The sequence below is a fragment of the Musa acuminata genome, chromosome BXJ2-1 (genome assembly GCF_036884655.1).
Source record: "Musa acuminata AAA Group cultivar baxijiao chromosome BXJ2-1, Cavendish_Baxijiao_AAA, whole genome shotgun sequence".
In the NCBI taxonomy this organism is placed as follows: domain Eukaryota; kingdom Viridiplantae; phylum Streptophyta; class Magnoliopsida; order Zingiberales; family Musaceae; genus Musa; species Musa acuminata.
In genome coordinates, this window is record NC_088338.1 from 38513095 (window position 1) to 38538561 (window position 25467).

Here is a 25467-nt window from a genome sequence, read left to right on the forward strand (position 1 = left end):
ATTTTTTCCTCCAGTTGACATCTAACCATATCAATTTTATCGATAGTATTAAAGACTTTTATTTTATCATTTTTTATTCATCACATATTATGATAATGATAATAAATAATGCATTAAAATTTATTTTTAATGATATTAGAAAAAATTAGCTCAAGGAGATATAAGGTGTACTAGATTTTAAAGGGGAGGTATGATTATAGGATTAATATCAATTGATCTGATCTCATCCCCAACTATCGCCTCTTTTATAGCAATGGCTAAAAAATAAAAGTAATTCATGTTAGTAAAATATTTTGAAAGAAGATCTAAATTTTAATAATTATATGATATTATCTAAAATGTTGAATAATATAGCATAATTAGTTTTAAAAAAAAAAGCAATCTTGATGGCATTAAAAAAACTACACAAATTTTCACAAACTACTTATTTTTACGGTCCATATTGTGGTGAACTTGGTGTTATTAATCATAAGTTTTAACATCGAAACATGCATAATGCGTCATCGTATATTATTCCGAATATCTTAAGCAAGTGAAACTATAATATTACTAAAATAATATTTTAGCCAACTATTCTAATTCTCAATATTTAAAATTTCATTTGGGTTATCTTTTCTAAAAGCTCACATTTAAGTATTTCAATTTTATCGATAAAATTTGAGAGACATGTATTTTAATAATTTTTAGTTCATTTCGAAGTAAAATAATGACAACGCATAATGCATTACAGTTTATTGTTTATGATATTAATACAATGAACCTAATCGTGTACAGCGGGGACTATAGGATTATGTAGAGGAGGAATGATAAAAGGTTTTATATCGAATGATTTGATTTCATCTCCAGCTATAGCCTCTTTGATAGCAATGGCTAAAGAACAAAAGTAATTCAATTAGTAAAATATTTTGAAACAAGATCTAAATTTTAACAAGTATACGAAGCAATAAAAACTATTATCGAATATAGCAAAATTAGTAAAAGAAACAAGCTTTTAGATTTGCATCAAAAGAATTGAAGATAACTCTTCACTTAACATATTTCCTATATGGTCCGCATTTAGAAGAACTTGGTGTTATTTATCATTGTTTTAGTATCAAAACTAAAATAATACTGGATCATACGCTATTTCAAATATTATAAATAAATAAATAATAATTACTACTGACCTAAGATTTTTGCCAACTCTTCTAATGCTGAAGATGATGTTGGAGCAAGCTTATCAGACGCTACCGGGAAAAATTGCATTGTCGTTAAGAGGAGGAAGACCATCAGGCTAATGAGAAGTTGTCTTAGAAACATGATGGGCCAACACTTGAATATTTGTAAATGAAATTACAATACTTAAGTAATATATCTTGATGGATGAATTGTTTATCGCAAGAGTGAGTTGCTTTAAATATTAGGATTAATTAAACGTTATGCATGAGGTTTTAGTTTTTTGAAACTGACCATGGTCGTCTAGAAACTGAAATCTTCATTGTATATTGTAACTTTCTTTGCATGCAATAACATATCTCATGGTACAAGGGAAATGTATATAAATTAAATAAAGAATTGTGACTTTATACACTATGCTTGTTATATTTATTAATAAATATTTTATAGAAATATTGTCATCTTTTAACATAATGCATATACTTTATGTAAAAACTAAGATTATTGTATGGTAAGTTGAAAAAAATATATTCCATATCCTTCAAGTGCATAAATATAATTGAGAGAGGAATAAGCATCTCTTTTGTAAATTGGCTAGTAATCCTTTAGTCATCCAATACTTTATGCTCTTTTTGTGGTCAATTACATGAGGCATGGTCCTAAACTCCACACATAGAAATCTTTTTTAAAAATAAAACTAACTTAATTTTTTTGACGATCAATTTTCTTGTAATTTTTGAAAATATAAAAAGCAAAAATTCTCACTCTTAGAAATAATGATTTGAATAATATCTAGTTCACCTTTATTAATGAACCTAGTCGATGATCTTTTTCATAAAATTTAAAAATATCAAAATGTGGATGAAATTATTGTCAATTTGACATATTCAAGATGTTTGTTCATTATTTTATATCAAAAGAGCAAAATATTTCAATAAACATCAAGATTATCATGATAATTTGAGTCATAATATGATGTTATCATGATTTTAAACGAGCATAGCAAAGTTAGAAATATTTGTAAAAAAGTCTTTCATTTTGTGTTAATTTGTTTCCCTCATGCTAAATAACAAAGATGAATTTTAATAATCAATTGTATAAATATGTGAACTAAAAAGTTAAACATAATCAAAATTTATGAAGACAAATTTGATATTTTGTTAAAATACCTTAAATATTTGTTTTGCCAACATTGACTTTGCAATCACTTAAATTTCAAGATGAGCAAATTCGAATGCTCTAAGATTATTTTATTATAGGTAACTTATAATGAGAGTTTCTTTTTATAGAAATATTTGACTTAGTAGCTAATAATATAATTGTACTTTAATAAAGTTAGTTTTATGGACATTGATTTGCATTTGTAGAGGAAATTGAAAATCTACCCCTATTACAAGAATTGCACATTTAAAATAATAAAATATATAATTAAATAATATCGAAAAAAATTATTCATCTTACTGGAAAATTTTTGCAAAATAATGATATAACTTGATTTCATGTGGTAATAGTCATGTCAAAACTTCTTTTCTTATAAACTTGGATGTTTCTATTTCTAGAAATAGAAAGAGAGCATTCTTTGATATAATAATACTTGTCATGATTGTTGGCAATCTATAAATGTTCAAAATTGATATTTATAATTTCGTTTGGGTCATTTTTTCCTCAAGTTGACATCTAACCATATCAATTTTATCGATAGTATTAAAGACTTTTATTTTATCATTTTTTATTCATCACATATTATGATAATGATAATACATAATGCATTAAAATTTATTTTTTATGATATTAGAAAAAATTAGCTCAAGGAGATGTAAGGTGTACTAGATTTTAAAGAGGAGGTATGATTATAGGATTAATATCAATTGATCTGATCTCATCCCCAACTATCGCCTCTTTTATAGCAATGGCTAAAAAATAAAAGTAATTCATGTTAGTAAAATATTTTGAAAAAGATCTAAATTTTAATAATTATATGATATTATCTAAAATGTTGAATAATATAGCATAATTAGTTTAAAAAAAAAAAGCAATCTTGATGGCATTCAAAAAACTACACAAATTTTCACAAACTACTTATTTTTACGGTCCATATTGTGGTGAACTTGGTGTTATTAATCATAAGTTTTAACATCGAAACATGCATAATGCGTCATCGTATATTATTCCGAATATCTTAAGCAAGTGAAACTATAATATTACTAAAATAGTATTTTAGCCAACTATTCTAATTCTCAAGATGATGGTGGAGCAATCTCTTTATATGATAGTGCAAAAAATTACATTGTCGTTTAAAGAAGGAAGATCGTTAGGCCAATAAGAAGTTGTCTTTGAAACGTGATAGACTAACATTATATTATACGTAAAAAAAATAAATTTTGCATTATTGAAGTAATGTGTAGATGATTGAATTATTAATCACAAGAGTGAGGTAATATAAAGATTAGGGTAAATTAAATTTTATGCATAATGTTATATTATTTTAATACTTTTTATGTAACTGAAATCTTCATTGTATATAGCAACTTCCGTAGTATCTAATAATGTATAAAATGGAAGAATTGAAATGTATAAAAGTTGAATAAAAAATCATGGCATTATACAATTTATAAACTATGCTTGTTATATCCATAAGGTAAACATTTTATAAGAATATTATCATCTTTTGACAAGATACTTATAGTTTATATAACACTATTAAGATTTAAATTTTAAAAAAATTATTTCATATCTTTCAAGTGCATAAAAGCTACTAAGAGAGGATTTAAAGTTTACTTTGTGAATTACTAATTAATACCTCAGTAGTTTAGTATGTTATGCTCTTTTTGAGACGAAGTATATAAAGCATGGTGTAAAACTCTCCACGCATAGAATTCTTATTTAAAAAGAGGCCCAATTTAATTTTTTATGTTGTCAATTTAGTATTCTTGTAATATGGAAAAATCTAAATGTGGATTGAAAATTCTCACTAGTACAATTTTATATTTGAATAATTTCTTGTTCACCTTATTCAGGAATATAGTTGATGATCCTCTTCGTACAAGTTAAAAATATTAAAATACGGATGTATTGATTGTCAACTTGACTTGTTCGAGTCATTTGTTAATTATTTTATATTAGAAGTATAATATTTTATAATAAATATCTATTATCTCATGATAATTTAAATCGAGATATGATGTTATCAATATTGTATTTGTCGATAATAATATTGAGAAACAATATTATATTGGAACAATTATGTAATATAATAGCGTAACTATATTTTATGTGGTAATAGTTATATCCAACCTTCTTTTCAAGAAAATATAAAACCGATAGTTATAATAATGCTTTTCACGGATGAAAGTTAATATTTAAAATTTCATTTGGGTTATCTTTTCTACAAGCTCACATTTAACTATTTCAATTTTATCGTTAAATTTTAGAGACATGTATTTTAATAATTTTTAGTTCATTTCGAAGTAAAATAATGACAACGCATAATGCATTACAGTTTATTGTTTATGATATTAAGACAATGAATCTAATCGTGTACAGCGGGGACTATAGGATTATGTAGAGGAGGAATGATAAAAGGTTTTATATCGAATGATTTTCTGTCATCTCCAGCTAATAGCAATGGCTAAAGAACAAAAGTAATTCAATTAGTAAAATATTTTGAAACAAGATCTAAATTTTAACAAGCATACGAAGCAATAAAAACTATTATCGAATATAGCAAAATTAGTAAAAGAAACAAGCTTTTAGATTTGCATCAAAAGAATTGAAGATAACTCTTCACTTAACATATTTCCTATATGGTCCGCATTTAGAAGAACTTGGTGTTATTTATCATTGTTTTAATATCAAAACTAAAATAATGCTTGATCATACGCTATTTTAAATATTATAAATAAATAAATAATAATTACTACTGACCTAAGATTTTTGCCAACTCTTCTAATGCTGAAGATGATGTTGGAGCAAGCTTATCAGACGCTACCGGGAAAAATTGCATTGTCGTTAACAGGAGGAAGACCATCAGGCTAATGAGAAGTTGTCTTAGAAACATGATGGGCCAACACTTGAATATTTGTAAATGAAATTACAATACTGAAGTAATATATCTTGATGGATGAATTGTTTATCGCAAGAGTTAGTTGCTTTAAAGATTAGGATTAATTAAACGTTATGCATGAGGTTTTAGTTTTTTGAAACTGACCATGGTCGTCTAGAAACTGAAATCTTCATTGTATATTGTAACTTTCTTTGCATGCAATAACATATCTCATGGTACAAGAGAAATGTATATAAATTAAATAAAGAATTATGACTTTATACACTATGCTTGTTATATTTATTAATAAATATTTTATAGAAATAATGTCATCTTTTAACATAATGCATATACTTTATGTAGCTAATAATATAATTGTACTTTATGTCATCTTTTAACATAGTTGATGATCCTCTTCGTATAAGTTAAAAATATTAAAATACGGATGTATTGATTGTCAACTTGATTTGTTCGAGTCATTTGTTAATTATTTTATATTAGAAGTATAATATTTTATAATAAATATTTATTATCTCATGATAATTTAAATCGAGATATGATGTTATCAATATTGTATTTGTCGATAATAAACCTAAAAATATTTGTAATTATTTATCTTTGCTTTTATGTTAATTCTTTTACTCAAATCCTAAAAAAGATAAATTTTAATAATGTATTGTTAAAAGGAGTGAACAAAAAGTCAAACATATTAAAAATCTAAAATATCACAATTATATAAAAATTTTAGAAAACTTTAGTTTTACCTACTCTTAGATTATAACCACTTAAAGTTCAGGATGAGTGTATTTTAATGGTCCAATGCTAGTTTATCTTGGGCAACTAATAAGGCATTTATACTTTCTTTTAATAGCAATGTTTCAACTCATTACCAACTAGTGACTTGAAATTAAAATTTTTTCATTTAACTATCATGTAAGTTATTTATCATTAAAATATAAGAGTTTAGAATATTGGTATAATATAATGGAGTGAGGATATTGTGTGTTGGTCTACTTTTGTAGTGGAAATTGGAACTCTTGTTGAATCTCGGATTTTGATGATGAAGTCAATTGTCATTTGTTGTCTAATCTATGTGTTGAGATAAGTGTGCAGGATTAACTACGATGAAAGATAGACAAGCAGCAGGAGTTGCGCCGGAGTCAAGTTCATGATCACGTTGGGAGTTCGAGAGTTCGACGGAAGTTCGGACGGTCGTCGGAGGTTCTGCGAGAACAGATCCGAGAAGTCCAGAAGCTTGCCAAGCGAAGCTCGTCGGAACTTGCCAAATGGATCGTCGCAAAGTCCAGGAGTTTGCCGGAAGTCCGCAGGAGCATCACCGAGGGTTCATCGGATGATCGACGGAAGTTCGCCGGAAACTCGCCGGAAGGAGCGATTGACGCACCGAAGCAAAGCTGCAGAAGTTGTCTTAGATTTAATCGTAGTTAGCACGTTGATTAAGTTGAAAAATGGGAGGTGATCCCATTGGCTTAATCTTAGGACAATTGGGCCCCTGAAAGACTGAAATTGGGCCGAATGGAATGAACCATTCGGACCCTGATTGCACCAGGAGGTGCAACCGCCCAGGCCAGGAGGTGGCACCGCCTGGGCTAGGCCTTCCAGCGAGACTGGGCGGTGCAACCTCCCTGGCAGAGAGGTGGCACCGCCTGAGCTCAGTCTTCGAGCAAGACTGGGCGGTGCAACCTCCCTGGCAGAGAGGTGGCACCGCCTGAGCTCGGTCTTCGAGCTCTGCCAGGCGGTGCAACCTCTCCAGTCAAGAGGTGCAACCGCCTGATCCCAGAATTCCGGGATTTGATTGTTTTGAGCTCCAAATTTGAATTGGGTTGGGGCCTATAAATTCCCCACCCATTCAGCACTGAAAAGATATAGACCTACACCGAAATCTTGATCTTTTCTGTGATTCTAAGAGCTCAAAAGTGTTGTAAAGCCTTTAAGTCTCCTCCTTCTGTTCTTCAAGTTTTCAGTTGTAAAGTGAGGAGAGAAAGGTCTGTAAAGGTTGTCTCCTGATCCTGTCAAAAGGAGAGAAACTGTAAAAGGGAAGTTTGGCCTTCGCCTATTGAAGGAAGGCCCCTAGTTGACGTCGGCGACCTCGTCGGTGGAGGAAGCCAAAAGTGGAGTAGGTCAAGGCTGACCGAACCACTCTAAATCTCTGGTTTGCGTTTATTTTTGAGCACTTTATCATTACTGCAAACCTCCTTCATTACTACTGCTCTCTGCGCTTTCACGAACAAGTTCTAAGTGCTGTTCTTCCGAATCTGCATTCAGACGTAAATTCGTATTTTCGTACATTACAGTTTACGTTTACGTTTGATTCTGCAGAACTGTCTTCCATGCTTTTACGAACGAGTTTCCTTGCAGTTTACACTTACATTTTGATCCTAGTGATAACTGCAAACTGTCCTCTGCAATTTTACGAACGAGTTTCAACATTTAGACGTAAAACTGCATTTAGACGTAAATCGGCTTTCCTCGCACAATCATCAGATCTCAGTTCACGTTTACGTCTTGATTTCAACTGCATACTGCCTTCTGCGAGTATACAAACGAGTTTCAAAGTTCAGACGCAAATCTACGTTTAAGACGTAAATCTGCGTTTAGACGTAAATCTGCGTCTAGACGTAAATCTGCGTTTAGACGTAAATCTGCTTTTTGCAGATTACTTTTTGAGCTGTACAACAGCAGCACATTGTCTTTATACTTCTGCTTAAACTGCTCCTAGACGCAAACTGTGTTTAGACGCAATCTGCGGTTAGACGCAATCTGCGTTTAGACGCAATCTGCGCTAAGACGCAAACTGCGCTAAGACGCAAACTGTGCTTAGACGCAATCTGAGTTTAGACGCAATCTGCATTTAGACGCAAACTGCGTTTAGACGCTAACTGTGTTTAAACGTAAACTGCACTTAATCATAAGTAATCTTAGAATCGGCTTTTGCATCAAAATAGTCTTTATCGAACGAACGCAGCTTTTGGTTTTAATCGCTGAAAAATATCCGCTGCACTAATTCACCCCCCCCCTCTTAGTGCTCTCGATCCTAACAATTGGTATCAGAGCCCGGTTAACTCTCAAAAGGATTAAAACCCAAGAGAGATGGCTTACACCGGAAACCAAGAGGGCCATTCCATTACACGTCCACCCATGTTTAACGGGACGGACTACACCTATTGGAAGACCCGAATGAGAATCTTTCTTATTTCTATGGACATTGATCTTTGGAATCTTGTCGAGAATGGTTTTTCAAAGTCTTCTCTTCCAATGATCGATTGGAATGATTTGGAGAAGAAGGCTTTCGCTCTTAATGCAAAGGCTATGAATGCCTTATTTTGTGCACTTGATAAAAACGAGTTTAACCGTGTTTCAACTTGTGAAACTACGTTTGATATTTGGCACACGCTCGAAGTGACCCATGAGGGCACAAGTAGAGTAAAAGAGTCAAAAATCAATTTGCTGTTACATTCTTTCGAACTTTTTCGGATGAAACCGAGTGAAACCATTGGCGACATGTTTACCCGTTTCACGGATGTCGTCAACGGTCTAAAAGGACTCGGAAAGAGCTTTTCGGATTTTGAGCTTGTTAATAAGATACTAAGATCCCTTCCTAAGAGTTGGGATCCTAAAGTCACCGCTATTCAAGAGGCAAAAGATCTGCAAAATTTCCCTCTTGAAGAACTAATCGGGTCATTAATGACCTACGAAATGACTTGTAAAGCTCATGAAGAGCAAGAAGACATCCTTCCAAAGAACAGGAAGGATATGACACTCAAAACTTCAGAATGCCACTTGAGAGAAAACTCAAGTGATGAGGACTGTGATGATGACTTGGCACTTCTAACAAGAAAGTTTAAAAAGTTCTTTAAAAGAAACAAGTTTAAAAATGATGCAAAAAATAAACTTGAACCCAAAAAGGACCAAGTAATCTGCTACGAATGCAAAAAACCGGGACACTACAAGAGTGATTGTCCCCAAGTCAAGAAAAGAACAACAAAGAAGAAGGCGCTCCAAGCAACATGGGATGATTCGAGCGCATCTGAGGAAGAGGAGTCCAACACCGAGCAAGTTGCTCATTACGCCTTAATGGCCATCGAAGATGAGGTAACAAATTCAATAGATGCTGATTTATCTTTCGATGAATTATTAAATGCTTTCAATGACTTATTTGACGAATGCAAGAGTATAAGTAGAAAATATAAATTGCTGAAAAAGATGCATGATAGTCTTACTTGTGAGTTTGATAAGTTAAAAGTCGAACATCATGATAGTCTAAATTCATGTATCAAATGTCATGATTTAGAAACTTTGCAAAAAGAAAACCTGCTACTCAAGGACACCTTGAAGAAATTTGAGGTTGGTAGCAAGTCATTAAACATGATCCTTGCAAACAAGGGTCACATTCCAAAAAGGAGCGGAATTGGATTTGTGAGAAGTCCTCACCAAAATCCAACCACCTTCATAAAAGGCTCCATCTTACATGTTCAACACCAAACCAAGTGCAACTTTTGTTGCAAATCTGGACACAAGACACATTGTTGTCCATTCAAGAAAATAAATCCAAACAAACTAATCTGGGTTCCTAAAGGAACCATGACAAATTCTATGCAACATGATAAGAAATGTAGATCTATTTATGAGGCACCCAAAAGCAAATGGGTTCCTAAAGATCATCCCTTCCTATAAAAACATTAAAATTTTAGGCCGGAGCAAGAAATAATATTCTGCTCCTTGACTCTCGATGGTCAGAAATCAAGAATCAAAAAGGAACTCGCAACGCTTAAGTAACAAATGGAAGTTATGAAATCACAAATACGATTTGGATACAACCTTATTAGAAACATATGATATCCAAATTCACATACCCCCTTGATCTTCAAAACCCGTTAACACTATCATCTACGAATTAATTCTTGTATCATGAAACTAAATATGTCATGATCTTAAAAGGGATACCAAACAAACTATCAACATACGTATGCACGTTAAAAGATCTATCTTGATCGTACAAGAGCTTCTTCCTTAAATAAAAACTCATACGAAATCATGTAACAAACATTATTTGCTCTGAAACTCTCCTCAAGGCAAAGGCTCCCTGATCAAATCATATTAGGTGCTCACTGGCTGCAGGCGGTGGCACCTCTCCAGCTGGCGGTTGCACCTCCAGCTATCACGGGTTGCCAGAGGTTGCACCGCTCCAGCCAGAGGTGCAACCGCCCGCAACTCTGCCTTTTTAAACCCACACTAGGGCCGGCTATGGAACCGACCCCAACTCACTCCCATTTCCTCCTCTACTCTTCGAAGTCTCCTCCATTCCCATTTCACTCCTCTAAGCCTTCCAAATACCTCCCATTTCGGAGCAAAACATCAAGAATCCTTCCTTTTCTTGAAGATCTCACAAAGGTACTCTCTAAGAAGCTCTTAAATTCTGTTTTGTTCTTCATTTACTCTAGCTCATCATCATCCCTCTAAACAGCAGTAGTTATGGGATCTAGAAGATCCTCAAGGGACAAGGGAAAGAGGAGATTAGTAGAAGAGTTTGATTTCACTCTTTTCGATTCGAAATACCATGCTGAAAAATTTCCCTCTTTCGAACTTAGATCTATCAGTAAGGGAAAATACGTAGATCTAAATGAACTAAGAGACTTAGAGACCATCCAATGGTTTGCAAACCTAGGTCTACTTCCAATCTTGCAGATTAACGAACCCATCTATCCTAGGCTTGTTAGATTATTTTACAATAACATACAAATAGATGATGAAGGAAGGATGTCCACCTATCTTTTGGGACAACACATCTCAATCACTGATAGGTTCATTTGTGATATGATAGGCATTCCTATAAAAAGCATAGGACTCTACTTTAGAGGATCATGGGATGATGAAAGTATTGGAACATCCTATGTTGAAGCCTTAGGAACAATCTTTGCCAATCCTAACATAGCATTGGTTCCCAAAAGTTGTGAACATCTATTGCCCTTGAACACTAAGATACTTCATTATATCATGACTAGTATAATTCTTCCTAAACAATACCATCATGATGAAATAAGTCAACTAGAATTAGGAACTATGTACTCAATCATGAAGGGACATGACATCTGTCTTGGCTATCTTATTCAACAAAATATGTTAGAATTATCTAAGAAAGATATGATGCTCCCATATGGTGGTATAATCACAAGAATAATAAAAGCTTACGACATTCTAATATCACCAGAAGAAGAAGTAATGAAAGTAGATCGATTCAGCATAATAAACAAAAATCTACTTCACCGACTAAGATGTTACTATAGAAACGGTAACTGGGTTAGACTCCCTAGAAGGACTGATCACCCTCAATCTGAACCAGAACCGGAAACACCAGTATTTAGGGGTACTCAATCTCCTCCGACCCTTCCCTTTGAGGAAACACATCCAGTTGAGCAAACTCATACATCCATCGAAGAAATTGGGATTCGTATGGATCGATTCGAACAGAGACAAGAACGGATTGAACAAAGACAAGATCAAATCCTATCTGAGCTGCAGCAAATTCATAGTCAATTTGACTCCTTGTTTAGGCACTTTAATTTTCCACCGCATCAATGAACTTATTGAACACCTGTTGTTGTTGTAAACTTCTTATGATACTCACTTCTGATGTACTGGCTGTAAACATCTATTGTGGTAAAAGTTATCTCAGATTTTTGTGGTATCATTACTGTTTGGTATGTGATGTGTCCAAATTAAGAATGTTGTGCTTTGAAACTAAAAGTTTTTGAAAATCTTGTGTTTTGATTTCATTCGAAGAGAACTAGGAATGTTGATGTGTCCGAACAGATAAATTTGTTAAAATCATTTTTTTTCGGACTATATTATCACTTGATTATATGTGAAAATCTGCAACAAAATCTTGTCCGAATGCATCTTATTTATGAAACAGATTTTCTCGTACACCTTCATGAAAATTGAGTTTCTGAAATAGATTTGATGAAGTGATTCATGTGTATGTATTCCATCCTGCAAAATCTTTACAATGGATTATAACACAAAGGGGAAGAAGTATTTAAAGCAATCTATGTAAAATTCCTCTATAAGCTTGCTATTATTATTTTCTGGTATCATAGTTACTATGCTTTTTGTTGATGACAAAGGGGGAGATATATATGAATTGATAAACACTGCCATGATTAGAAATACTATGAATGATGCTATAAACACTGCTATGATTATGCCATCCTTGCATCACCAAGAGATATATGAATATGTGCTAAAGTTTGCATTATGCCCTGAGTTGATATCTTATCATATGAAGAAAATGCAAAACTTGCTAGAATATTTCAAATGTGTGCATCATGTAATAAGTTTCACAGCTTTATATGATAATATTCAAACTACATGATGAATAGTTACAATCACAATCATACAAACTTGATGATGTATGTCAAGCCCTGACATCATCTTTGAAGAGATACATCATGATGAGTATCATGATGGGAGTATTGATAAGGTTAACTGATCTAACTTATCAATACGTCACTTGAATTCTTACGTCTTGAATTCAAGGTTGACTTATCTCAACTATGGCATATAGACAGGGGGAGTTAAGGATAACTCCATTATCAATTGATTGTCATCATCAAAAAGGGGGAGATTGTTGAATCTCGGATTTTGATGATGAAGTCAATTGTCATTTGTTGTCTAATCTGTGTGTTGAGATAAGTGTGCAGGATTAACTACGATGAAAGATAGACAAGCAGCAGGAGTTGCGCCGGAGTCAAGTTCATGATCACGTTGGGAGTTCGAGAGTTCGACGGAAGTTCGGACGGTCGTCGGAGGTTCTGCGAGAACAGATCCGAGAAGTCCAGAAGCTTGCCAAGCGAAGCTCGTCGAAACTTGCCAAATGGATCGTCGCAAAGTCCAGGAGTTTGCCGGAAGTCCGCAGGAGCATCACCGAGGGTTCATCGGATGATCGACGGAAGTTCGCCGGAAACTCGCCGGAAGGAGCGATTGACGCACCGAAGCAAAGCTGCAGAAGTTGTCTTAGATTTAATCGTAGTTAGCACGTTGATTAAGTTGGAAAATGGGAGGTGATCCCATTGGCTTAATCTTGGGGCAATTGGGCCCCTGAAAGACTGAAATTGGGCCGAATGGAATGAACCATTCGGACCCTGATTGCACCAGGAGGTGCAACCGCCCAGGCCAGGAGGTGGCACCGCCTGAGCTCAGTCTTCGAGCAAGACTGGGCGGTGCAACCTCCCTGGCAGAGAGGTGGCACCGCCTGAGCTCAGTCTTCGAGCAAGACTAGGCGGTGCAACCTCCCTGGCAGAGAGGTGGCACCGCCTGAGCTTAGTCTTCGAGCAAGACTAGGCGGTGCAACCTCCCTGGCAGAGAGGTGGCACCGCCTGAGCTTGGTCTTCGAGCTCTGCCAGGCGGTGCAACCTCTCCAGTCAAGAGGTGCAACCGCCTGATCCCAGAATTCCGGGATTTGATTGTTTTGAGCTCCAAATTTGAATTGGGTTGGGGCCTATAAATTCCCCACCCATTCAGCACTGAAAAGATATAGACCTACACCGAAATCTTGATCTTTTCTGTGATTCTAAGAGCTCAAAAGTGTTGTAAAGCCTTTAAGTCTCCTCCTTCTGTTCTTCAAGTTTTCAGTTGTAAAGTGAGGAGAGAAAGGTCTGTAAAGGTTGTCTCCTGATCCTGTCAAAAGGAGAGAAACTGTAAAAGGGAAGTTTGGCCTTCGCCTATTGAAGGAAGGCCCCTAGTTGACGTCGACGACCTCGTCGGTGGAGGAAGCCAAAAGTGGAGTAGGTCAAGGCTGACCGAACCACTCTAAATCTCTGGTTTGCGTTTATTTTTGAGCACTTTATCATTACTGCAAACCTCCTTCATTACTACTGCTCTCTGCGCTTTCACGAACAAGTTCTAAGTGCTGTTCTTCCGAATCTGCATTCAGACGTAAATTCATATTTTCGTACATTACAGTTTACGTTTACGTTTGATTCTGCAGAACTGTCTTCCGTGCTTTTACGAACGAGTTTCCTTGCAGTTTACACTTACATTTTGATCCTAGTGATAACTGCAAACTGTCCTCTGCAATTTTACGAACGAGTTTCAACATTTAGACGTAAAACTGCATTTAGACGTAAATCGGCTTTCCTCGCACAATCATCAGATCTCAGTTCACGTTTACATCTTGATTTCAACTGCATACTGCCTTCTGCGAGTATACAAACGAGTTTCAAAGTTCAGACGCAAATCTGCGTTTAAGACGTAAATCTGCGTTTAGACGTAAATCTGCGTCTAGACGTAAATCTGCGTTTAGACGTAAATCTGTTTTTTGCAGATTACTTTTTGAGTTGTACAACAGCAGCACATTGTCTTTATACTTCTGCTTAAACTGCTCCTAGATGCAAACTGTGTTTAGACGCAATCTGCGGTTAGACGCAATCTGCGTTTAGACGCAATTTGCGCTTAGACGCAATCTGCGCAAAGACGCAAACTGCGCTAAGACGCAAACTGTGCTTAGACGCAATCTGAGTTTAGACGCAATCTGCATTTAGACGCAAACTGCGTTTAGACGCTAACTGTGTTTAAACGTAAACTGTGTTTAAACGTAAACTGCACTTAATCATAAGTAATCTTAGAATCGGCTTTCGCATCAAAATAGTCTTTATCGAACGAACACAGCTTTTGGTTTTAATCGCTGAAAAATATCCGCTGCACTAATTCACCCCCCCCCCCCACTTAGTGCTCTCGATCCTAACAACTCTAACTCGCTCTCACGAATTATCAATTTATGGCAATAGACTATATAATTAAATAATATTGAGAAACAATATATTATATTGGAACAATTATGTAATATAATGACGTTACTATATTTTATGTGGTAATAGTTATATCCAACCTTATTTTCAAGAAAATATAAAACCGATAGTTATAATAATGCTTTTCACGGATGAAAGTTAATATTTAAAATTTCATTTGGGTTATCTTTTCTACAAGCTCACATTTAACTATTTCAATTTTATCGATAAAATTTGAGAGACATGTATTTTAATAATTTTTAGTTCATTTCGAAGTAAAATAATGACAACGCATAATGCATTACAGTTTATTGTTTATGATATTAAGACAATGAACCTAATCGTGTACAGCGGGGACTATAGGATTATGTAGAGGAGGAATAATAAAAGGTTTTATATCGAATGATTTGATGTCATCTCCAGCTATAGCCTCTTTGATAGCAATGGCTAAAGAACAAAAGTAATTCAATTAGTAAAATATTTTGAAACAAGATCTAAATTTTAACAAGTATACGAAGCAATAAAAACTATTATCGAATATAGCAAAATTAGTAAAAGAAACAAGCTTTTAGATTTGCATCAAAAGAATTGAAGATAACTCTTCACTTAACATATTTCCTATATGGTCCGCATTTAGAAGAACTTGGTGTTATTTATCATTGTTTTAATATCAAAACTAAAATAATGCTGGATCATACGCTATTTCAAATATTATAAATAAATAAATAATAATTACTACTGACCTAAGATTTTTGCCAACTCTTCTAATGCTGAAGATGATGTTGGAGCAAGCTTATCAGACGCTACCGGGAAAAATTGCATTGTCGTTAACAGGAGGAAGACCATCAGGCTAATGAGAAGTTGTCTTAGAAACATGATGGGCCAACACTTGAATATTTGTAAATGAAATTACAATACTGAAGTAATATATCTTGATGGATGAATTGTTTATCGCAAGAGTGAGTTGCTTTAAAGATTAGGATTAATTAAACGTTATGCATGAGGTTTTAGTTTTTTGAAACTGACCATGGTCGTCTAGAAACTGAAATCTTCATTGTATATTGTAACTTTCTTTGCATGCAATAACATATCTCATGGTACAAGGGAAATGTATATAAATTAAATAAAGAATTGTGAGTTTATACACTATGCTTGTTATATTTATTAATAAATATTTTATAGAAATAATGTAATCTTTTAACATAATGCATATACTTTATGTAAAAACTAAGATTATTGTATGGTAAGTTGAAAAAAATATATTCCATATCCTTTAAGTGCATAAATATAATTGAGAGAGGAATAAGTATCTCTTTTGTAAATTGGCTAGTAATCATTTAGTCATCCAATACTTTATGCTCTTTTTTTGATCAATTACATGAGGCATGGTCCTAAACTCCACACATAGAAATCTTTTTTAAAAATAAAACTAACTTAATTTTTTTGACGATCAATTTTCTTGTAATTTTTGAAAATATAAAAAGCAAAAATTATCACTCTTAGAAATAATGATTTGAATAATATCTAGTTCACCTTTATTAATGAACCTAGTCGATGATCTTTTTCATAAAATTTAAAAATATCAAAATGTGGATGAAATTATTGTCAATTTGACATATTCAAGATGTTTGTTCATTATTTTATATCAAAAGAGCAAAATATTTCAATAAACATCAAGATTATCATGATAATTTGAGTAATAATATGATGTTATCATGATTTTAAACGAGCATGGCAAAGTTAGAAATATTTGTAAAAAAGTCTTTCATTTTGTGTTAATTTGTTTCCCTCATGCTAAATAACAAAGATGAATTTTAATAATCAATTGTATAAATATGTGAACTAAAAAGTTAAACATAATCAAAATTTATGAAGACAAATTTGATATTTTGTTAAAATACCTTAAATATTTGTTTTGCCAACATTGACTTTGCAATCACTTAAATTTCAAGATGAGCAAATTCTAATGCTCTAAGATTATTTTATTATAGGTAACTTATAATGAGAGTTTCTTTTTATAGAAATATTTTGACTTAGTAAATGCTAGTAACCTGAATTGAGAATTTGTTCATTTAACTATCGACTACGTTATTCATTATCAAAACCTAGTAGCAAATAATATAATTGTACTTTAATAAAGTTAGTTTTATGGTCATTGATTTGCATTTGTATAGGAAATTGAAAATCTACCCCTATTACAAGAATTGCACATTTAAAATAATAAACTATATAATTAAATAATATCGATAAAAATTATTCATCTTACTAGATAATTTCTACAAAATAATGATATAACTTGATTTCATGTGGTAATAGTCATGTCAAAACTTCTTTTCTTATAAACTTGGATGTTTCTATTTCTAGAAATAGAAAGATAGCATTCTTTGATATAATAATACTTGTCATGATTGTTTGCAAACTATAAATGTTCAAAATTGATATTTATAATTTCTTTTGGGTCATTTTTTCCTCATGTTGACATCTAACCATATCAATTTTATCGATAATATTAAAGACTTTTATTTTATCATTTTTTATTCATCGCATATTATGATAATGATAATACATAATGCATTAAAATTTATTTTTTATGATATTAGAAAAAATTAGCTCAAGGAGATGTAAGGTGTACTAGATTTTAAAGGGGATGTATGATTATAGGATTAATATCAATTGATTTGATCTCATCCCCAACTATCGCCTCTTTTATAGCAATGGCTAAAAAATAAAAGTATTTTATGTTAGTAAAATATTTTGAAAGAAGATCTAAGTTTTAATAATTATATGATATTATCTAAAATGTTGAATAATATAGCATAATTAGTTAAAAAAAAAAGCAATCTTGATGGCATTAAAAAAACTACACAAATTTTCACAAACTACTTATTTTTACGGTCCATATTGTGGTGAACTTGGTGTTATTAATCATAAGTTTAAACATCGAAACATGCATAATGCGTCATCGTATATTATTCCAAATATCTTAATCAAGTGAAACTATATTATTACTAAAATAATATTTTAGCCAACTATTCTAATTCTCAAGATGATGGTGGAGCAATCTCTTTATATGATAGTGCAAAAAATTACATTGTCATTTAAAGAAGGAAGATCGTTAGGCCAATAAGAAGTTGTCTTCGAAACGTGATAGGCTAACATTACATTATACGTAAAAAAAATAAATTTTGCATTATTGAAGTAATGTGTAGATGGTTGAATTATTAATCACAAGAGTGTGGTAATATAAAGATTAGGGTCAATTAAATTTTATGCATAATGTTATATTATTTTAATACTTTTTATGTAACTGAAATCTTCATTATATATAGTAACTTCCATAGTATCTAATAATGTATAAAATGGAAGAATTGAAATGTATAAAAGTTGAATAAAAAATCATAACATTATACAATTTATAAACTATGCTTGTTATATCCATAAGGTAAATATTTTATAAGAATATTATCATCTTTTGACAAGATACTTATAGTTTATATAACACTATTAAGATTTAAATTTTAAAAAAATTAGTTCAAATCTTTCAAGTGCATAAAAGCTACTAAGAGAAGATTTAAAGTTTACTTTGTGAATTAATAATTAATACCTCAGTAGTTTAGTATGTTATGCTCTTTTTGAGATGAAGTATTTAAAGCATGGTGTAAAACTCTCCACGCATAGAATTCTTATTTAAAAAGAGGCCCAATTTAATTTTTTATGTTGTCAATTTAGTATTCTTGTAAAATGAAAAAATCTAAATGTGGATTGAAAATTCTCACTAGTACAATTTTATATTTGAATAATTTCTTGTTCACCTTATTCAGGAATATAGTTGATAATCCTCTTCGTAAAAGTTAAAAATATTAAAATACAGATGTATTGATTATCAACTTGACATTTTCGAGTCATTTGTTAATTATTTTATATCAGAAGTATAATATTTTATAATAAATATCTATTATCTCATGATAATTTAAATCGAGATATGATGTTATCAATATTGTATTTATCGATAATAAACCTAAAAATATTTGTAATTATTTATCTTTGCTTTTATGTTAATTCTTTTACTCAAATCCTAAAAAAGATAAATTTTAATAATGTATTGTTAAAAGGGGTGAACAAAAAGTCAAACATATTAAAAATCTAAAATGTCACAATTATATAAAAATTTTAAAAAACTTTAGTTTTGCCTACTCTAAGATTATAACCACTTAACTTTCAGGATGAGTGTATTTTAATGGTCCAATGCTAGTTTATCTTGGGCAACTAATAAGGTATTTATATTTTCTTTTTATAGCAATGTTTCAACTCATTACCAACTAGTGACTTGAAATTAAAATTTTTTCATTTAACTATCATGTAAGTTATTTATCATTAAAATATAAGAGCTTAGAATATTGTTATAATATAATGGAGTGAGGATATTGTGTGTTGGTCTACATTTGTAGTGGAAATTAGAACTCTAACTCGCTCTCACGAATTATCAATTTATGGCAATAGACTATATAATTAAATAATATTGAGAAACAATATATTATATTGGAACAATTATGTAATATAATGACGTTACTATATTTTATGTGGTAATAGTTATATCCAACCTTCTTTTGAAGAAAATATAAAATCGATAGTTATAATAATGCTTTTCACGGATGAAAGTTAATATTTAAAATTTCATTTGGGTTATCTTTTCTACAAGCTCACATTTAACTATTTCAATTTTATCGATAAAATTTGAGAGACATGTATTTTAATAATTTTTAGTTCATTTCGAAGTAAAATAATGACAACGCATAATGCATTACAGTTTATTGTTTATGATATTAAGACAATTAACCTAATCGTGTACAGCGGGGACTATAGGATTATGTAGAGGAGGAATGATAAAAGGTTTTATATCGAATGATTTGATGTCATCTCCAGCTATAGCCTCTTTGATAGCAATGGCTAAAGAACAAAAGTAATTCAATTAGTAAAATATTTTAAAACAAGATCTAAATTTTAACAAGCATACGAAGCAATAAAAACTATTATCGAATATAGCAAAATTAGTAAAAGAAACAAGCTTTTAGATTTGCATCAAAAGAATTGAAGATAACTCTTCACTTAACATATTTCCTATATGGTCCGCATTTAGAAGAACTTGGTGTTATTTATCATTGTTTTAATATCAAAACTACAATAATGCTGGATCTTACGCTATTTCAAATACTATAAATAAATAAATAATAATTACTACTGACCTAAGATTTTTGCCAACTCTTCAAATGCTGAAGATGATGTTGGAGCAAGCTTATCAGACGCTACCGGGAAAAATTGTATTGTCGTTAAAAAGACGAAGACCATCAGGCTAATGAGAAGTTGTCTTAGAAACATGATGAGCCAACATTTGAATATTTGTAAATGAAATTACAATACTGGAGTAATATATCTTGATATATGAATTATTTATCGCAAGAGTGAGTTGTTTTAAAGATTAGGATTAATTAAACGTTATGCATGAGGTTTTAGTTTTTTGAAACTAACCATGGTTGTCTAGAAACTGAAATCTTCATTGTATATTGTAACTTTCTTTGCATGCAATAACATATCTAATGGTACAAGGGAAATGTATATAAATTAAATAAAGAATTATGACTTTATACACTATGCTTGTTATATTTATAAATAAATATTTTATAGAAATAATGTCATCTTTTAACATAATGCATATACTTTATGTAAAAATCTAAGATTATTGAATGATATGTTGAAAAAAATATATTCCATATCCTTCAAGTGCATAAATATAATTGAGAGAGGAATAAGCATCTCTTTTGTAAATTGGCTAGTAATCCTTTAGTCATCCAATACTTTATGCTCTTTTTGTGATCAATTACATGAGGCATTGTCCTAAACTCCACACATAGAAATCTTTTTTAAAAATAAAACTAACTTAATTTTTTTGACGATCAATTTTCTTGTAATTTTTGAAAATATAAAAAGCAAAAATTCTCACTCTTAGAAATAATAATTTGAATAATATCTAGTTCACCTTTATTAATGAACCTAGTCGATGATCTTTTTCATAAAATTTAAAAATATCAAAATGTGGATGAAATTATTGTCAATTTGACATATTCAAGATGTTTGTTCATTATTTTATATCAAACGAGCAAAATATTTCAATAAACATCAAGATTATCATGATAATTTGAGTCATAATATGATGTTATCATGATTTTAAACGAGCATGGCAAAGTTAGAAATATTTGTAAAAAGTCTTTCATTTTGTGTTAATTTGTTTCCCTCATGCTAAATAACAAAGATGAATTTTCATAATTAATTGTATAAATTTGTGAACTAAAAAGTTAAACATAATCAAAATTTATGAAGACAAATTTCATATTTTGTTAAAATACCTTAAATATTTGTTTTGCCAACATTGACTTTGCAATCACTTAAATTTCAAGATGAGCAAATTCTAATGCTCTAAAATTATTTTATTATAGGTAACTTATAATGAGAGTTTCTTTTTATAGAAATATTTTAACTTAGTAAATGCTAGTGACCTGAATTGAGAATTTGTTCATTTAACTATCGACTACCTTATTCATTATCAAAACCTAGTAGCTAATAATATAATTGTACTTTAATAAAGTTAGTTTAATGGACATTGATTTGCATTTGTAGAGGAAATTGAAAATCTACCCCTATTACAAGAATTGCACATTTAAAATAATAAACTATATAATTAAATAATATCGAAAAAAAATTATTCATCTTACTGGAAAATTTCTGCAAAATAATGATATAACTTGATTTCATGTGGTAATAGTCATGTCAAAACTTCTTTTCTTATAAACTTGGATGTTTTTATTTCTAGAAATAGAAAGAGAGCATTCTTTGACATAATAATGCTTGTCATGATTGTTGGCAATTTATAAATGTTCAAAATTGATATTTATAATTTCGTTTGGGTCATTTTTTCCTCAAGTTGACATCTAACCATATCAATTTTATCGATAGTATTAAAGACTTTTATTTTATCATTTTTTATTCATCACATATTATGATAATGATAATACATAATGCATTAAAATTTATTTTTTATGATATTAGAAAAAATTAGCTCAAGGAGATGTAAGGTGTACTAGAATTTAAAGGGGAGGTATGATTATAGGATTAATGTCAATTGATCTGATCTCATCCCCAACTATCGCCTCTTTTATAGCAATGGCTAAAAAATAAAAGTATTTTATATTAGTAAAATATTTTGAAAGAAGATCTAAGTTTTAATAATTATATGATTTTATCTAAAATGTTGAATAATAAAGCATAATTAGTTAAAAAAAAAAGCAATCTTGATGGCATTAAAAAAACTACACAAATTTTCACAAACTACTTATTTTTACGGTCCATATTGTGGTGAACTTGGTGTTATTAATCATAAGTTTTAACATCGAAACATGCATAATGCGTCATCATATATTATTCCAAATATCTTAATCAAGTGAAACTATATTATTACTAAAATAATATTTTAGCCAACTATTCTAATTCTCAAGATGATGGTGGAGCAATCTCTTTATATGATAGTGCAAAAAATTACATTGTCGTTTAAAGAAGGAAGATCGTTAGGCCAATAAGAAGTTGTCTTCGAAACGTGATAGACTAACATTACATTATACGTAAAAAAAATAAATTTTGCATTATTGAAGTAATGTGTAGATGGTTGAATTATTAATCACAAGAGTGAGGTATTATAAAGAATAGGGTCAATTAAATTTTATGCATAATGTTATATTATTTTAATACTTTTTATGTAACTGAAATCTTCATTGTATATAGCAACTTCCGTAGTATCTAATAATGTATAAAATGGAAGAATTGAAATGTAAAAAAGTTGAATAAAAAATCATGACATCATACAATTTATAAACTATGCTTGTTATATCCATATGGTAAATATTTTATAAGAATATTATCATCTTTTGACAAGATACTTATAGTTTATATAACACTATTAAGATTTAAATTTTTAAAAAATTATTTCATATTTTTCAAGTGCATAAAAGCTACTAAGAGAGGATTTAAAGTTTACTTTGTGAATTACTAATTAATACCTTAGTAGTTTAGTATGTTATGCTCTTTTTGAGATGAAGTATATAAAGCAAGGTGTAAAACTCTCCACGCATAGAATTCTTATTTAAAAAGAGGCCCAATTTAATTTTTTATGTTATCAATTTAGTATTCTTGTAATATGAAAAAATCTAAATGTGGATTTAAAATTCTCACTAGTACAATTTTATATTTGAATAATTTCTTTTTCACCTTATTCAGGAATATAGTTGATAATCCTCTTCGTACAAGTTAAAAATATTAAAATACGGATGTATTGATTGTCAACTTGACTTGTTCGAGTCATTTGTTAATTATTTTATATCAGAAATATAATATTTTATAATAAATATCTATTATCTCATGATAATTTAAATCGAGATATGATGTTATCAATATTGTATTTGTCGATAATAAACCTAAAAATATTTGTAATTATTTATCTTTGCTTTTATGTTAATTCTTTTACTCAAATCCTAAAAAAGATAAATTTTAATAATATATTGTTAAAAAGAGTGAACAACAAGTCAAACATATTAAAAATCTAAAATGTCACAATTATATAAAAATTTTAGAAAACTTTAGTTTTGCCTACTCTACGATTATAACCACTTAAAGTTCAGGATGAGTGTATTTTAATGGTCCAATGCTAGTTTATCTTGGGCAACTAATAAGGCATTTATACTTTCTTTTTATAGCAATGTTTCAACTCATTACCAACTAGTGACTTGAAATTAAAATTTTTTCATTTAACTATCATGTAAGTTATTTATCATTAAAATATAAGAGCTTAGAATATTGTTATAATATAATGGAGTGATGATATTGTGTGTTGGTCTACTTTTGCAGTGGAAATTGAAACTCTAACTCGCTCTCACGAATTACAATTGATGGCAATAGACTATATAATTAAATAATATTGAGAAACAATATATTATATTGGAACAATTATGTAATATAATGACATAACTATATTTTATGTGGTAATAGTTATATCCAACCTTCTTTTTAAGAAAACACAGAACCGATAGTTATAATAATGCTTTTCACGGATGAAAGTTAATATTTAAAATTTTATTTGGGTTATCTTTTCTACAAGCTCACATTTAACTATTTCAATTTTATCGATCAAATTTGAGAGACATTTAATTTAATAATTTTTAGTTCATTTCGAAGTAAAATAATGACAACGCATAATGCATTACAGTTTATTGTTTATGATATTAAGACAATGAACCTAATCGTGTACAGCGGGGACTATAGGATTATGTAGAGGAGGAATGATAAAAGGTTTTATATCGAATGATTTGATGTCATCTCCAGCTATAGCCTCTTTGATAGCAATGGCTAAAGAACAAAAGTAATTCAATTAGTAAAATATTTTGAAACAAGATCTAAATTTTAACAAGCATACGAAGCAATAAAAACTATTATCGAATATAGCAAAATTAGTAAAAGAAACAAGCTTTTAGATTTGCATCAAAAGAATTGAAGATAACTCTTCACTTAGCATATTTCCTATATGGTCCGCATTTAGAAGAACTTGGTGTTATTTATCATTATTTTAATATCAAAACTACAATAATGCTGGATCATACGCTATTTCAAATACTATAAATAAATAAATAATAATTACTACTGACCTAAGATTTTTGCCAACTCTTCTAATGCTGAAGATGATGTTGGAGCATGCTTATCAGACGCTACCGGGAAAAATTGCATTGTCGTTAAGAGGAGGAAGACCATCAGGCTAATGAGAAGTTGTCTTAGAAACATGATGGGCCAACACTTGAATATTTGTAAATTAAAATTATAATACTGAAGTAATATATCTTGATGGATGAATTGTTTATCGCAAGAGTGAGTTGTTTTAAAGATTAGGATTAATTAAACGTTTTGCATAAGGTTTTAGTTTTTTAAAATTAACCATGGTCATCTAGAAACTGAAATCTTCATTGTATATTGTAACTTTATTTGCATGCAATAACATATCTCATTGTACAAGGGAAATGTATATAAATTAAATAAAGAATTGTGACTTTATACACTATGCTTGTTATATTTATTAATAAATATTTTATAGAAATAATGTCATCTTTTAACATAATGCATATACTTTATGTAAAAATCTAAGATTATTGTATGGTCAGTTGAAAAAAATATATTCCATATCCTTCAAGTGCATAAATATAATTGAGAGAGGAATAAGCATCTCTTTTGTAAATTGGCTAGTAATCCTTTAGTCATCCAATACTTTATGCTCTTTTTGTGATCAATTACATGAGGCATGGTACTAAACTCCACACATAGAAATCTTTTTTAAAAATAAAACTAACTTAATTTTTTTGACGATCAATTTTCTTGTAA